This window comes from Aythya ferina (assembly GCF_964211825.1).
Source record: "Aythya ferina genome assembly, chromosome: 2".
NCBI lineage: Eukaryota > Metazoa > Chordata > Aves > Anseriformes > Anatidae > Aythya > Aythya ferina.
Window position 1 is genome coordinate 8093128 of NC_140297.1, and position 14979 is coordinate 8108106.

General features: G+C 39.2%; 1 protein-coding gene across 2 annotated transcripts in view; it reads left to right on the forward strand.

Moving 5' to 3' along the window:
- Positions 1-14979, forward strand: part of DPP6 (dipeptidyl peptidase like 6) — a 557763-nt gene that overhangs the window by 125357 nt on the left and 417427 nt on the right. The window lies entirely within an intron of this gene.

The window sequence follows — 14979 nt, forward strand, 5'->3', positions numbered from 1 at the left end:
TCCACAACCTCCTCATCTGCTGCCTAAAAACACAGGATCCTAGGGGGAAGAAAGGGGAAACCTACCTCTTCTCTGTCCTTGCCCAGGTAAATGGTAAGTCAGAATTGCTGTGTTGGGTGAAACACATATATCATGGGCTTAAAAAGCAAGGAGCCTTGTGTAGTGACAAGCTTGAGAAGAACTGGCTGTGTTCCAGGGAAGAGTAGCATGGAGAACATCCCCACAGAGCATGGAAAGATGCCTTCTAGAGAGAAATGAGGTAGGGCACCTCGCTACCTGAGGCAGCAAGAAAGGAAGGATGAGTTAGTTTCAGCTGCTTTTTCAAGGCATCCTGATTAAAAACCCAGGGCTGCTGATAAGCATTAATTCTCCTTTGCATGTTTCTCACTGCTCTTGAGGAGCAAAAGAAGTTCCTACATGGTGAGAAGCAGTCAAGCATTATCCTTTCTGGAAAGAGGCTGAAAAAGGTGGAAAATGCAAGGGGTGAAAGAGGCAGGACTGTAGCCCTCCACAAAGCAGAGGGTGCTGGCTGGTGATGAAGCCAGCTGGCTGGCTGGTGATGTGAGCATCCAGGCTGTTCTCACCATAGTATAAAATTGAAGTCCTGAAGACTCCTGTGACAACTGAACACTGCAACATTTCTTATGGGTCTTATGGCCTATTTCTTATGGGCCATATGGTCATCACCCATTTATGTGGATGAGCATTTCCAACTGCAGGTGTATCCTGCTGTCATTGAATTCAGCAGAGAATTTTGCAGGGGCTTTGCTGATACAGGACAGATACTTGAATAATGAATATCATGTGAAAACACACATTTGCTTGAAGAAACTGGATAGCTGGCTGCAGGTCTGGAGTGTGTGCCTTCTGACTTTTTGTTTCTCCTCCAGCTGTTAATTATTCTTCTGGTTTAGATCTTAAGGGAGGAATTATTTATCTTTTGCTATTTGTGCTTCAGTGAAACATTAACAATCTCTTACTAATTGCCTCTACTAATTAGCTCAACAGTAGCAGTATTCCTGCTCATCTAGTGAAGCCATGGATGGAGAATATGGAACAGGAAGGAACAGGAATAATGCAATCTCTTTGTTGTCCTTGTTTTTTTTTTTTTTTTTTTTTAATTATTATTTATTTATTTATTTATTTTTATTTTTTAATTTTTTTATGAAAACTGCACAGAAGTAGAGAAAAAGCATAGTAAATCCTGTTATGCAGCAAGTGCACTGCTCAGGACATGCCTGTAGGAGTGCAGATGTTTTGAAATGATTCTGTTATCCTAAGAAGAAATTTGAGGGTTTGCAGGAGGCTGTAATTCGGTGTTTACACATCTGTCACTCTCTCCTGTGTACATTGACACAAAGCAACCACAGGCTCCTTTAAATGAAATATTTCAGCCCTAAGATTTGAATGTTTAAAAAACATTTGTGCATAGCAAACCACGTTGATTTAATATGTGACAAGCATTCCTCATTTGAAATGAGTGCTTACAGGCATCTGCTATGATACCAGTTATTTACAGAAGGAAAATTAGAAATGTTATCCAGCAAGTTACAGTATAATTAAACTGAATGAAATATAAGGTTGGAGTGTGCAATAAATAACAAACTTATTTATTGAAAAAATTAAGTGCTGCTACCACTTATCTAATACAAAAGATTCTGCAATGGCAGACTTAATAAATATGCCTTTTCTGTGGTGCTATTTTCCACACAACATAAATCCTTCTTACTAAATAAGATGACTGAAAGAAAGCAGAGTTATGGAAATACATGACTGATGAGAAAGTGGTACAAGTTATTCTAACATAAAAAGATGTCTCACACTTCTAATGCTGACCTTTTTCCCAAGGAAAAATATTTACAGTGTTATATGTTACTTAATAATTTCAACTATTTTGGTCTTCCGGTTCTCAACTCTTTATCTTGAATATATATATTAAAGTAACTGTGACCATTTTCTGGGATTCAAAAGAGCCTGATCATTCTTCATATGTAGACATAACTAGGACAAATGCCTGTCCTTGGCATCCAGGTGCCTTCCTACCATTAATCTTCACAGCCCACCTGGGTAAGTGGAGATTATTCTGCACACATTTTATTCCTGGGGTAAGTTAAACAGAATCAAACAGCTTGCCCAAAATTTAATCTTGGTCTGACTGAAGTTAATAGGAGGTAAATGCATCGTTATGCTGGAGGCATAATTTCACACATCATGAAGATGCGAGTCAGTAATCAGGAGTTTCTGTCTATGCATCCGACAGCCAAATCACTTCTCTGTGGCCTGTTTGCTGACTCTTCCTATACATGTCGGCCAGGCTGGAGCTCCATATAAAGCAGTGTGAGACTGACTTTTGTTCTAAATGAGGCCAAGATAGTGTTCTACCTTCTTCTGCTTTTTGTCTTTAAAATGTCCCCACAGCAGTTCTCTAACCTGTAAAAATAAAATAAAATAAAATACATATACATTTTCTTTTACTCATTGGAAATGCTCACCTGGTATCTGTGACCTTGGTATAGGCGAGGAGGTAAGCCTTGTACTAATGTTAATTATGTGTAAAGGCATTTATAGAGATATTTAAAAGGTTACCCTTCTCAGAGGAATAATCAGGGCACTGTCTGCAAAATAATGAAAATTTAAAAATAACTAGTTGAACAATGCCTTGTAGAAATGAATAGGCTATACAAAAACCCACATAATGTCAAATTGCCTGCCTATTTCTAACACACTTTTTATAAAGAAGGGGAATATTGACATATTGGCTCTAATTTTAGATGCCCTAGTGAAACAATGTGTTGCTATATAGGTTCACTTACTCCCGTCCCCATAAAGATTATGCTGTAGCTTTTGGTCTCTTTTTCTGATGCTGACTATAACAATATAGGGGCCAAATGACTCCAGTCTATTAGAGGACTAAGGCCAACGGAGTGTGTAGCTAAGCATATCATTTGCAGAATGAAATTCTGGCTCTGGCTCTCCTTGACTCACTCACTTGCATCTCATTGCATTTTCTTTGTTTTCCTTTAATATGAAAAGAAATCACAACTATTTTTTGAGCTTTGCACATGCAATGCATAAAGATGTTAACTGGGGTTAAATCATATCTCCATTTTCTTTTAAAATGGAGACAGGTCTATTTCTGTGTGGGTACAGCTTTGGGAGAGGCATGCTGTGGATCAGGGAAGCAGACAGCATTGACTTCAGCAGCAACTTGTTGAATCTAAAGGAAAGGACATGGGAGGCTGAGACGCTCCATCTCTTATTGCACAGGACTATTCCTAGTATTTACCTGTTCACAGACTATCTTCACTCTTGCACCAGGGCAGTGTTACTTCTTTAGTTAACTGCAGTGCTTTAATTTCAAGACCAGGTAATTTTCCCTTTCAACTTAACATGTTCTCTCTGGCACCCAACAAAGAGAATAGAGTTGAACAGAACTCAGGTTTCAAGGGTTCAAAAACTTTGCTGCTCTGTATTGGGATGGGTAATCAGTCAAGGAAATACCTGCTCTGTGGCAAACCAAAGAATAAAATTAGTTGGAGATGATTTATTTATTTTATTTGTTTGTTTGTTTTTCCAATTTAGCCTTTTTGTTTTACTGTTTTTCATTGATATTTCAAAAACACTTAATTTCTGGAAATAAATCATAGTTATTTTCAGTTTGAAATCAGTGCGTGTATATCTTCTATCCCTAAGCAATAAATCCCCCTCCACAACTGTCTTTGAACTGGGCATTTTGTTTTAAACCAACCTTTTTTCTACCAGCAGTTTTAACTTCAATGGATCAGCATTTTTCAAGGGTATCATCAAATACTTCCTGACCAGCTCTCTGGAGTGTCTAATAAGACTCAGATGAAGGAACATGCTTTCCAAACCAGAGCACGTTTCATGTGCAGTCACTATGCTTTCACGTATTTCACAAATATAGGGATTTCTTTTAACTTCATTCTAATCTGTTCTTTTTTTTTTTTTTTTTTTTTTTCATATTTATATATCCTTATGAACAAATATTGTCCATTATGATAAAAGGGAAGTGATACAAAATAGGAGAATCCTAAATAGTGTTTGACTCATTCTGCATTTAGGTTGCTGTGGCTTCTTTTGAATCATTATCTATTGTATTTTGGTATTGCTTTGTGTTTTACTGACTATACAATATATTTCCCACAGAGACTAGTTCTATGCATTTCCTGTAGTGAAGACTATTCAAATGGCCCATAATCCTGTAATAGTTTATAACAAAATCAATTTCGTATGCATTGGAAAACATTCTCCACTACTACATTCAAAGGGAATGTGTGCAAAGAGCAGAGAATTCATATTTGTAATGATTTTTTTTTTAAGTTGGAAATACGTTTTCTTGTGTAATTGAGGGTTTTCTTTTGTTCTGTTTTATTTTGCTTTTTCTATTTCTTTTTAAGGAGAATCCCATTTTATCACCTTAGCTGGAAAGGTTTTAGGATTTAAATCTTTATTGCAGACTAAGATCTCCTGTTCAGACCTTGTATTTTGTGTGAATTTAGCTCAAATTTCCTAAGTACCTCCATGGAAATAATTAAGTGAATTATTGTGCGTCGCTTTGTGTACAATACCTGCCTGGCAGCACATCTTTGAGTTAAAAGTTAAGAACTGCTGCAGCACCCTCAAGTGGTGATGCGGATCTGTATTTACAATGTTTTTCAAATGTTTATTTCTAGGGCAATGAATCATTTTAATGTTTTGGGCTGACCTGCTCAGATATTGTCAGATCCTGCACTCCTTCCTCAGGTAAAGCTCCCGCTGAATCCAATTAATCACACTGGAATCTGAGCAAGGGACTTAGGAAAGTTTTTTTTGATTGTCAAATGATTAGAGCATAAAGCATTCACTCTGACTGCAGTAACTTTGGCTTTTCTGCCAGTTGTGCAGGACTAAATAATGTGAGGACCCTACAGAAAGAGAAACCAGCACATTAGGGTTTTTCTCAAGACTATAGTTGCAAGCGTACTAGACCTGTGGCATGAGCAACAGTAGGATTACAAACCCGAATTGCTTGAGTACCCCTTCTTCCCCCCCATTAGTGACATCGCTTGTAATGCCTGAGGAGGAAAGTTTTACTAGCTTTGTCATGAGGGTCTCTGATTACAGTTTTATTATTATTATTTAGTTATTTATTTATTCCTGTTAGCTGCCAATTTTAAGCAGCCAAGTGAGAACTGGAACGGATGAGTGGCCCTGGGTTGGAGCCTGTTGCTTCCAAACTTTGCAATTGGCATCTCTGCTGATGCTCCACCTCCTTTTCATTCTGCTGAGCTCTCTCAATGCTCGCAGAAAAGAAAAAGAGTCATTACACCATCAAATAAATGGTCCTAGCAGGATGTCTGTGAACAATTCTGCCCCCCGTACAGAGTTGTGAGAGCAAATCACCTACCTATGCTGGTCCTCATCTGTAAAACACCAATGAGGGGTTTTATTTCAGAAGTTTACTGTAAGTCTTAATGGATGTTGTCTCCACTTTAAGGGCCTTAAGTGAAAGTAGATATCAAAACGCCTTCTCTCTTGTCACTTGTAATAGTGTGTGCTGGGCAGAGGGCACAAGCTGATGGGAGTGGAAGAGCTTCCTCCACACTGGCACTGCATTGTGCGGTCACTGCTAATGCTGCAGGTTAGCAGAACAGCACAGCTGCTTGTTTGCCACTGCAACTTCTGCCAGGTCTGACATGTTTTCTGCATCAAACTCAGAACAGGCTTGACAGACTCTGTAAACAAAACAATATTGTTTCTTAAGGTCACAAAGTGATCCAGACTCTTATTTATAAAATTATATTGTGCCCAGTTTGAGCCCAATTATTTATCTTCTGATAATTATTAAGAAAATTTTAATTTAAATGTTAAATATCATTAATTTTTCCCCTTTCTCACAGTTATTCTATATAGGAAATAGAACTTGCTAATATTTTAGCTCTATTCTGTCCTCACTTCATTCTTTTTTTGTCCTCTCTTCCCATGAAAGACTCATCTCATTTAAAGTGTACCATCTAGGCTGTCATGTACATAACAGACTGCATTGTGTTCACAAGAGAAACATGTCAGCAGAGGGCAGGGTCTAAGAGTAGTGAGTTTCCAAAGGGATCTGATAAAGAAATAACAGCTATTTCTAATACAAAGTAGATAACAGACAAAAATTATGTGTGATGGAGCATATTTGATATAATATCTCTGCTTTCACCTTAAAGGCCCACTGTCAGCTTAGAAATCACATTGTGAGCATTGTGATCCTTTGTATTTTATTATTTTCTATATAAAGGCACTACCAGTGACACAAAGGAGCATGAGAGAGATTACTTTGTAAACTTGCCTTAGGCTGCTCCTAAAATAAGCAGAAAGGTGCAATCAGACCTCTCCCACCTTGGCTGCAGTACTAAGTTGGGATGTGCTGGCAGCCCGCATTGCAGCTGACCCACAAACCTACTTTGAAACATTTCGGGGCACATGTGGGGCTTGTGAGGTGGAAGGACATGTGGCTCCTGCTGCCTCTTAAACTAGGTAGCCTGGCTAGAGAATAGTCAAAGTGCTCGTGGCAGAGCGGGGAACTGGAGCTCAGAGCCAGCATCCCAGTTAATTCAGCCACAAGAACAAGGAGCAACTCAGCACTGGATCATAAACCCAAAACACAGGTGCATTAAAGAAAAAGAGGACTGCTTCTCTACAGCTCCCTAGAAAAAGCATGCCAAAGCTGAAATCACAGCCAGTTTGTTTATGTAGAAATAGGTCTTGCTGAGTGTTCTGAAAGAAACACTATTTTGGGCTTAATAGACCAGCAAAATCCAAAGATTTGAGCTCAATGTGACTGTTTTCTTTCATTTTAAATACAAAGAAAGCTCAGAGGGTTTCAAGATGAAGAAAATGCCTTTGAAGGGAAAATCCTAGGTCATTTAAATTCTTACAAATTCAATATGACATCCCAAATTCTGGCCAAAATGCAGGTTTACTCCTCTTTGGGGTGACTGTCCCACTTTCTGGTTGTGTTGTCTCTGTTATCCAGCAAATATTTCCACCTCTGACAAGTTGTTGCCCGCATTTGTCATAATGTGCCGCAACTGTCAGGGCCATGTGTGCTTTATGTTGAAGGACCCGTATGTGTGCAGATGACACAAGTAGGCCATGCTAATTGTTGTGAGGTGTCATCCACTTACAAAAATACCAAGCAATACCAATACAAGAATGTGTTCTTTTGGATGAGGATGCTTGCTTCTCAGTAAAAGATATTTTCAAGGAATTTGTTATCCCCAGAATCAGTGCTGAATTCTGTTTTACTGAGTTACTAGGTAGGAAAAATATATTTTAAATGGTGAATAATATCTAGAATAAACAATTCACAGAAAAATTGTAAACTTTGCCCAGTCTCATGAAATGGAAGAAGGTTTTAGTGCAGTTATTTATATGAGATCGTTGAAGATGCAGTGTTGAGAAACAATTTCATCATTATCAAGAACCTTAAATTTCAGATAAACAGTGCTGTCATTTCTGTCTGCTTGTTGCTGGTAGCGGTTCCTGGAGGGGCGGAATCAGCTAGTGTAACAAGTGGAGTTTCAACAGAAATTGTTATGGCCTTAAATCATGGTGCCTTCGTTTTCTCAGCCATTGCTTTCAGTGTTGGTGCATTTACAAAATGCAGCACTGTCTGTGCTGCTGAAGTTTTGTTGATGTCATTGCTGCGGAAACTGTGATGGACTCAATGGTTGTTTCTTGGAGCTCTGTTGTGACATTTTTAGCTGCCTAGTTGCTGCTTGTCTGCTTTGTGGAGAGGAACAAGAGGATCTGAATGCTGCTGGGTGCTTGCATAACTTGGAGGGAGTTAGATTTTTTTCCACTGGAAAAGCAAATTAGACTTCTTTCAGAGTTTTGAAATTACCACTAGCAGTCAAAATTTCACGGGATTGCCTTTGTCACAGTCACATTCAGATCATTATGAAGCAGCTTGTATTTTCGTGATTAGCAGAGTCCTGGGTTGCTTCTGTCTTTGCGGTGAAATTATTGAATATCCTTGAAGTTAGTCTTCACTTGGCGTGAAAACTAACTTTTATTTGGTTCACTTGGCATACTTTTATGATTCCCTGGCATATGCAAATAAATATACATGTAGATTTACTTCTAAGTCAGGAGGGACTAGACGTGTGTGTGCATTGATTCACAAAGCTTAGGGTTTACCTATTTTTTGAAGATGTTACTTAGCAAGACAATAAGATCTACATTCACTTAACTGGCAGCCAAAAATCAAATACTCCTAAATGTAGGTACATGCCAAAAATATGCAAAGATACATGGGAATATCCACTGGAATTTTCTGAAGCAGTGGCCCATATTGATTACAACATCATTGATCTGATTTCGATAATTCCAGTGCCTCACATTACTAAACACCTTTGCAAAGCTGACCTCAGTGTCTCTGACATACTCTAAAAGAGCATTAAAGTAGGAACGAAGCACATATATTGATGAGTTAAATCAAAGCACATCCTAAGAGGTATTTAAAATGAAAATCTCTCTTTGGGTAGCTTGTCTGTTGATACTAGATAAGTGTGTTCATAAACCTGTGTTAAATCTGTAAGGATGTAATTTATTGATCTCCTAGCAGTATTCCATTCTTGTCCTTGTGTCTCCCACCTCTTGAAAAATGAATACACTGTTTGGACAGCCATTGATAATCCAGTATATTTGCAGTTACACAATGGCAGTTGACTGAAAGCATTAACAAATGTTTAAAATAGCCTCTGAGAGCCTCAGTTGTTTTATACTTTATATTACTTAGACAGATGAATTGGATGAATGGAGTACTTTGTACTTAGAAAACTATTAGTGAACTGGTAAGCTTTTTTTTTTTTCTTTTTTTTTTTTTTTAATCAATTTATGAAGACAAATGGGCAGGATATGCTTGAAGACAAATATGGATATGCTTATAAAGACAAATGGGCAGGACAAGCATATGGTTGTTTCTTTGCATATTCATATTTCTATCTAGGTTCTCCTTTTAGCTCTGTGAGTCCAAATCCTAAAATTGTGTCATTACATCCCATGGGTCCTTTATTCAGTCTAGGTTTTAGTTCTTTTCCAACCAAAAAGAAAGCTATCAGTTTAGTGACAGATAGTCCAAAGAGTCACAAATCTGTTTAAAGGAAATCTCTATGTTGTAAAGAAGAGGTCTTTAAATGAAGAGGTCTTTAAATGAAACCATTTTGTCTTGTCTATTCCCTTAGAAGTCCTTGGCATGCATCTGAAATGCTGACTGATTAAATCCCTTCTGCTTCTCTATGATTTTGCATGCACGAATTCTCTTTGGCAAGTGGAAATTCAGAATTTCCGCTACCATTTTTATAGTGCTGAATTAGAGAGGAATGGCATCAGCTCCTCCCAGCATGGGCAATTAAGGATGTGCATATGTGGCTCACAGACATAAGAGGGAGCAGGAACCTTGTGTATCTCCTTCATGTACAGAGCTGAACATAATCTCTGGCCTCGAGACAGAGCCAGTCTGAAGAAGCTGACTGAAGTGTCAGTGGATACTTATGCAAAATGGTTACTGTTACTGGCTTTCAACAATTTTTGTTGCCTTTCAGAAGCTAAATTTATTTCCTTTTCTTACTGGTGAACTCCCCTGAGAGACTGTTTTAATCAAACAAACTGATTGTTGTCATTGGCATATCTAACTTAAGCATCAAATAGTAACACATTGCAAAGCAGAGAATAATATGCATAGAGACCAGTTCAGCAACATTAGTTGGGTCTTGCATGGCTGCCAACAGCTCTTGGCATCCAAAGAAAAATTTATCTGTAACTTTAATGCTTAACTTCCTTGCTTGTATTGAAGACATGGCATTGGGATCTCATCCTAGCTTTTCCCAGACAAAGCTTCCAAAGACAGAATATTAATTAAGGCAAGAAAGACAGACTTCAATACAAATTACTATTTGTATGTATTACAGTACTTGGTCCAGTGGTAGACCAGGACCCCATTGTGCTGTGCAGCTTCACAAACACATGTGCATCGGTACCGTCTTTTACTTAGGCTTTGCTGTTACCTTTTCTGGCAGCAAAGTGGTGCAACCGTTGTTCTAGGCACTGCCTTCTATCTTTTTTTTCTGCCTTTTATCTCCCCTGTACCACTTGCAAAATCATAAAAACTAGGGATGGGAAAGACCTTCCCTGTCATGTGGTCTATCCTTTCGCCAGCCGGCAGAATTATTCCTTACAGCACATTTTCTAGTGCCTCATACAGGCTATTTATAAATGTCCTCGGCATTAAGACTTTCACCTATTTCCTTTAGAAACAGTAACGCACATACTACCGGGAAGAGCTTGCTGATACTCAGCAACATGTTCTTAGTTTCATTCAGTGAGACCTAGCTGTGTATCAAGACTTCTGGTAGATAAAATCTCCATTCTACTGAGCACAGAGCAAACAGTTATACATCAGGTATTGGCAGTACCCTCTGGAGTGGCTGATCCCTCTATTTGAAAATCCTCTCATTGTATGGCTCCAATTAACCTTGTAGTACTCCAGTGCATCTCCCAGCTCTCCAGAGGTGCTGGTGGTTTCCATCTCTGCCAGCTTTGGTCCATTTCTTCTTTGCTTCTTTGACCCGAGTTGTCCACCTCCTCCCTCTCTCAGCCCTCCTGGTACTTCACTGCATGTTTGCCTATTCTATGTGCTTACATTTTTCTTTCTTCACTGCTCACCTTGGGTCCATCTCTTCCCTTGAACAGCCTTTTCTTCCAGCCTACTTTGGTTTCTTCCCCCAGACTTGTATCCTGTAAGGCCATCTTGCCTACTCTTCCCAGTATGCGAGTAACATTTTCCCTTGAAAAAGCCTCCATCTAATCATTAAATTATTCTTAATGTGACCAGAAACTATTTTTTTTTCCAATACTGCTCTGCTATTATTCCACCCTTGCTTATGGAAAGCTTGCTTTTTTTTTTTTCTTTTTTTTTTCTTTTTTTTTGAATTAATTAATTAATTTATATTTGTAAGGCCTGGAGGATTATTTTTTAGAGTAATCTCTGTGATGACAGAAAGAAATGTGCCTTTTTATGTACCAGGTTCCCTCAATGCTGCGTTTCTACAGAATTTGCTTAGAGATGCTACTTGCACAAATAATAGTAAAAGAAAGTGAACGTCGTAAGTCAGGATAGTCACTCCACAGTATATAATGCCCCTCAGTATTATGCAGCCCTACTGTCACCTATCTTGACAAAATTTTATGTTCCCCCCAGCATATGCATTAGATAAGAAAGAGTGATCAATTGTTTCTTCAGGGACTGCTGTATCAGTGCATCTGACATAAGAAAGAGACTTTCTGTTCTCGTTTGGCTTGGTTTTTAGATGACAGCAGACCTATAGATGGCATAAGCCTGAGGGCAGTAGAGATTCATGAGTTAGAAGTGTTTATCTTGTCTAACAATAGTAATAGGAGTTAAACTAGTGTATCTTTGCTTTTGTAGTGCCTGGAAAATTGCTATTATAAGAACTCAGAAGGATATTACACTTGTGTTAATAAATACCTGTCAACTGTCAACTAATAAATGCAGTCATTTCAAAACAAATAGTAATCTGGGGTTTTGTGGGATGATATGAAAAGTTAACCAGGATATTCTAAAATTGCCTTAGAAGTTCAGTCAAAAAGGAAAATCTCATATTTTAAATAATAAAAAAGAAAACTGTACATGAACAATTAAAAACATAATTTTTGTTACTATTTTCCCACTAAGCTGCTGCTCATAACAATAATCACATATAAACTAGAAATATGCTTAGCTCCATTTGCAACAATTTCCCTATTATTTAGATGACAAGTTCAAAGTTTAAGCAAACATTAATTGCTTAGTCAAAGCAAAAGAATGTAACATGAATAATTGTTCACAAGGCTTGAATCACCTGTCAGACATAAGTAATATATATTTTTAAAATATATCCAAGAGAAGTATTGTTGGATTGCCTCTTTGCCAGTGTCATTCTGAGAAGTCTTGTCCAAAAATAAGTCTTTTATGTCTGGTTTTAAAGGCAGGAGGGCTTGGGCTTGACCTGCTTTTGAAAGTGTTACATTAACAGTGCTCAAATGTGGGGATGCTGTTTATTTATACAACATGGAAAAACAAAGTGTCATTTTTATCTGTGTGCTTTAAAAATGCCAGTAAAACTTAGTTACTTGGTAGCTGCAGGGAAAATATCTTAAGCTAACACTTTATTTTGATGGAAATGTCACTAGTTGGGAATCAAGCCTCCTTGCAGAACTTTGGATACTGAATTAAATATACAACTAAGAGGCACTTGAGAACACTGTTGGTTTTGAAATGCCTTGATTTGTACCTTGGGGTCCGTTTTTAGGAGTTGAGGGAAGGATTCTTTCTTACATATAAGATGTGTGTTTAAAGATGTTAATCTTATGGTTGCACTTCTGAAATATGTTGCCTCTTTAAATGTGTTGAACTATACAATTTACTTTCTTCTCAAATCTCACCGTAGGCTAAGCAGGTCTTTTGTTGTAAGAAAACCACTGTTAATACACTGATCATTTATTGCCATTTACTGTCTTATCTCAATGCTTCCTGTGCTCTTTTTTTTTTGACTCCATCCTATTTGCTATGCCCTGTTGCTGTGCACATTGTATGAGAGAATCTGATCACATAACCAGGACATTGTAAAGGACTCTGGGCTCCAAGTCATGCACAGGTGAACAGCAAATTAACCGTGGAATTTCAAGCAGAGTAGAGGACTTCCAGGCAGAGCTGTAACTCAGGAGTGCTGGGTTGTGTCCCTCCCCAAGAGGCGGACAAGACTCCCATAATGTGTGCTTGTGGGGGACAAGCTACATCCTGAGACGGCTTGCGCACAGGCAGAGTGAAGTGCTCTCCAGAGTCCCTAATGAAATCATCTGGGTCCCCTATGACTCAGAGAAATCTTTCTGCTTTCAGTAATGGCCCTGACAGACTTGATTCTGGTAGAATCCTGTTGCAGGGAGGGGTTATTCAAGAGATTTCTGCCTCCAGCTGCCTGCTCGTCCCTTCTGCACAAGGTCATTCACTGCAACAGGGTTACAGAAGTGTGTGGTGCAGTTTCCAGTGGTGCAAATGGTCTTCCTTCACCAACTGCAACACCTGGCTCATGCCAGGACTTTGTTTCTGCTGCCCGTGGTCTGTCATGGAGTAGTGAGCTGGAATCAGGAAGGCCTTTAAATAGCTGTGATTATTTATTTCAGGGCAAATGAATCACAGCCCGAAGCTGCATGATCAGGAGTTTTGGTGGATGAGGACCATTTGGCTGGTTGTTTTTCACTGAGCTTTTAAAGTATTTGACATTGCAATTTTGTGTTCTCTTAATATAATTTTTCCGTGAATTGTGTACACACATACATGCACAATGTGTGCATGCATGACTAGACAAACTTGATTATGTGAAATCTTGATTCTTAAGAATTAAAAGCACAAGCTGAATGTATTTGGAGCTAAATTGATCCTTAGTGGCTCTTTCAGTTTTGAACTGTGCTGTGAGGCAGAATGTTTTTTTTTTTTTTTTTTTCTGTTCTTTGTTTGAGACTTTTGAATTCAGACATTTAATCTTTGGTGTTTTTTCTGCTTGGTGGTTTAGTCTTGCCTTTCTGTGGCTTTCTTTGATTATTCCCTTGTGTCCTAGTTTTCTTTAGAAGTAAAAAATGTATTATTGCTTTTAATTTGTTTCTCTTGTTCCTTTTTTTTTTTTTTTTTTTTTTTTTTCTCCTCAGTTTTGGCTGTTGCCAGTTCCAAATAGTCATAAAATCACCGTTAATGCAGTTCAAGATGAAATTTAGTGGAGCTAACTGTACAGACTTCTGGTAATGTGTAGTCAATTTGTGGCAGAAATATAACTTAAGAGGGGGGCAAGCAGCTTCTGGAGTTACCTCTGGTGAGATATGTGTTGCTATGACTTAGAAGCTAGACCTTCACTTTAGATCTTTGTGCGTTCATCTCATTTTTTAATTAAATGTCAGGATCTTAGTTCTGAAGATCAAAATGATTCCTTCTTTCAAGTTCTATCAGGAAGGAGGCAGAGAGGTTGTTTGTTTTCTCTCTCCATGAGATAAGGTTCCCTTTTCATCTAAATGTTAAGACTTTTCATCCCTGACTTTGAAGACACAAATAAAAAGGAGCGGATGAAACTGTTTAGATGTAAAGAGATTTTTTGATCAGGCAGTTGTTGAAATCATTGAGGGGGGGGAGGAGAGTGTCAGGGACAGCTGCACGTTAGAGTATTGTATGTATATGATCGACTCAGTTGTGGGTTTTGTTTTGTTTTTAGACTGAGGCAATTGAATCTTTCAAAGATGGTATTTTCTTAACGGCTAAAACTTTAAGTAAGAATAGCGTTTAGAAACATCTCAGCCTTTCAAGTCCACTTACTGAAGTGTAACCAAGTTTGTGAGCTGTCCAGCAGTGAGTCTGTGGCTGGGAATGGCCAAGATCTGGCTCCTGCTCTGTGTGCTTCCCATGAGAGAATGGCAATAGCGCTGGCCAACTTGGAGGTCAAAGAGGCAGCTTTTGCCATGGGAGGAGAAGAGGGGACAGCAACTCTGGCACTTCCCTCTCTCCTTTCAACCTGAGCATCTGTTGCCATGGAAACCCCGGCGCCTGATGCTGGAGCAACAGGACCTGTCACCCCGCGTCCCGGTACGGCCGTGCTGCGAGCGGCTGGACACCCCCGGGCAGGTCCCCCGCTGCCCGCCGGAGCCTCTTTGCTCCTCCGGGAGCCTTCATTCACGGCTGCCGTTATTTCTCCGCGCCGAGCGTGCGGAGACCGGCACCGCCGCGCAAGGATCGCGGCTGCGGGCGGCCCCCGGCCCACACCCGGTCCCGGTCCCGGTCCCATTCCCGGTCTCATTCTAACCCATCCCGGCTGCCCCCGGTGCCGACACCACGCTTGTTTATTCCCTGCCGCTCCTGCCGAGAGCCACTTTGGGTGGATTTCCACTGAG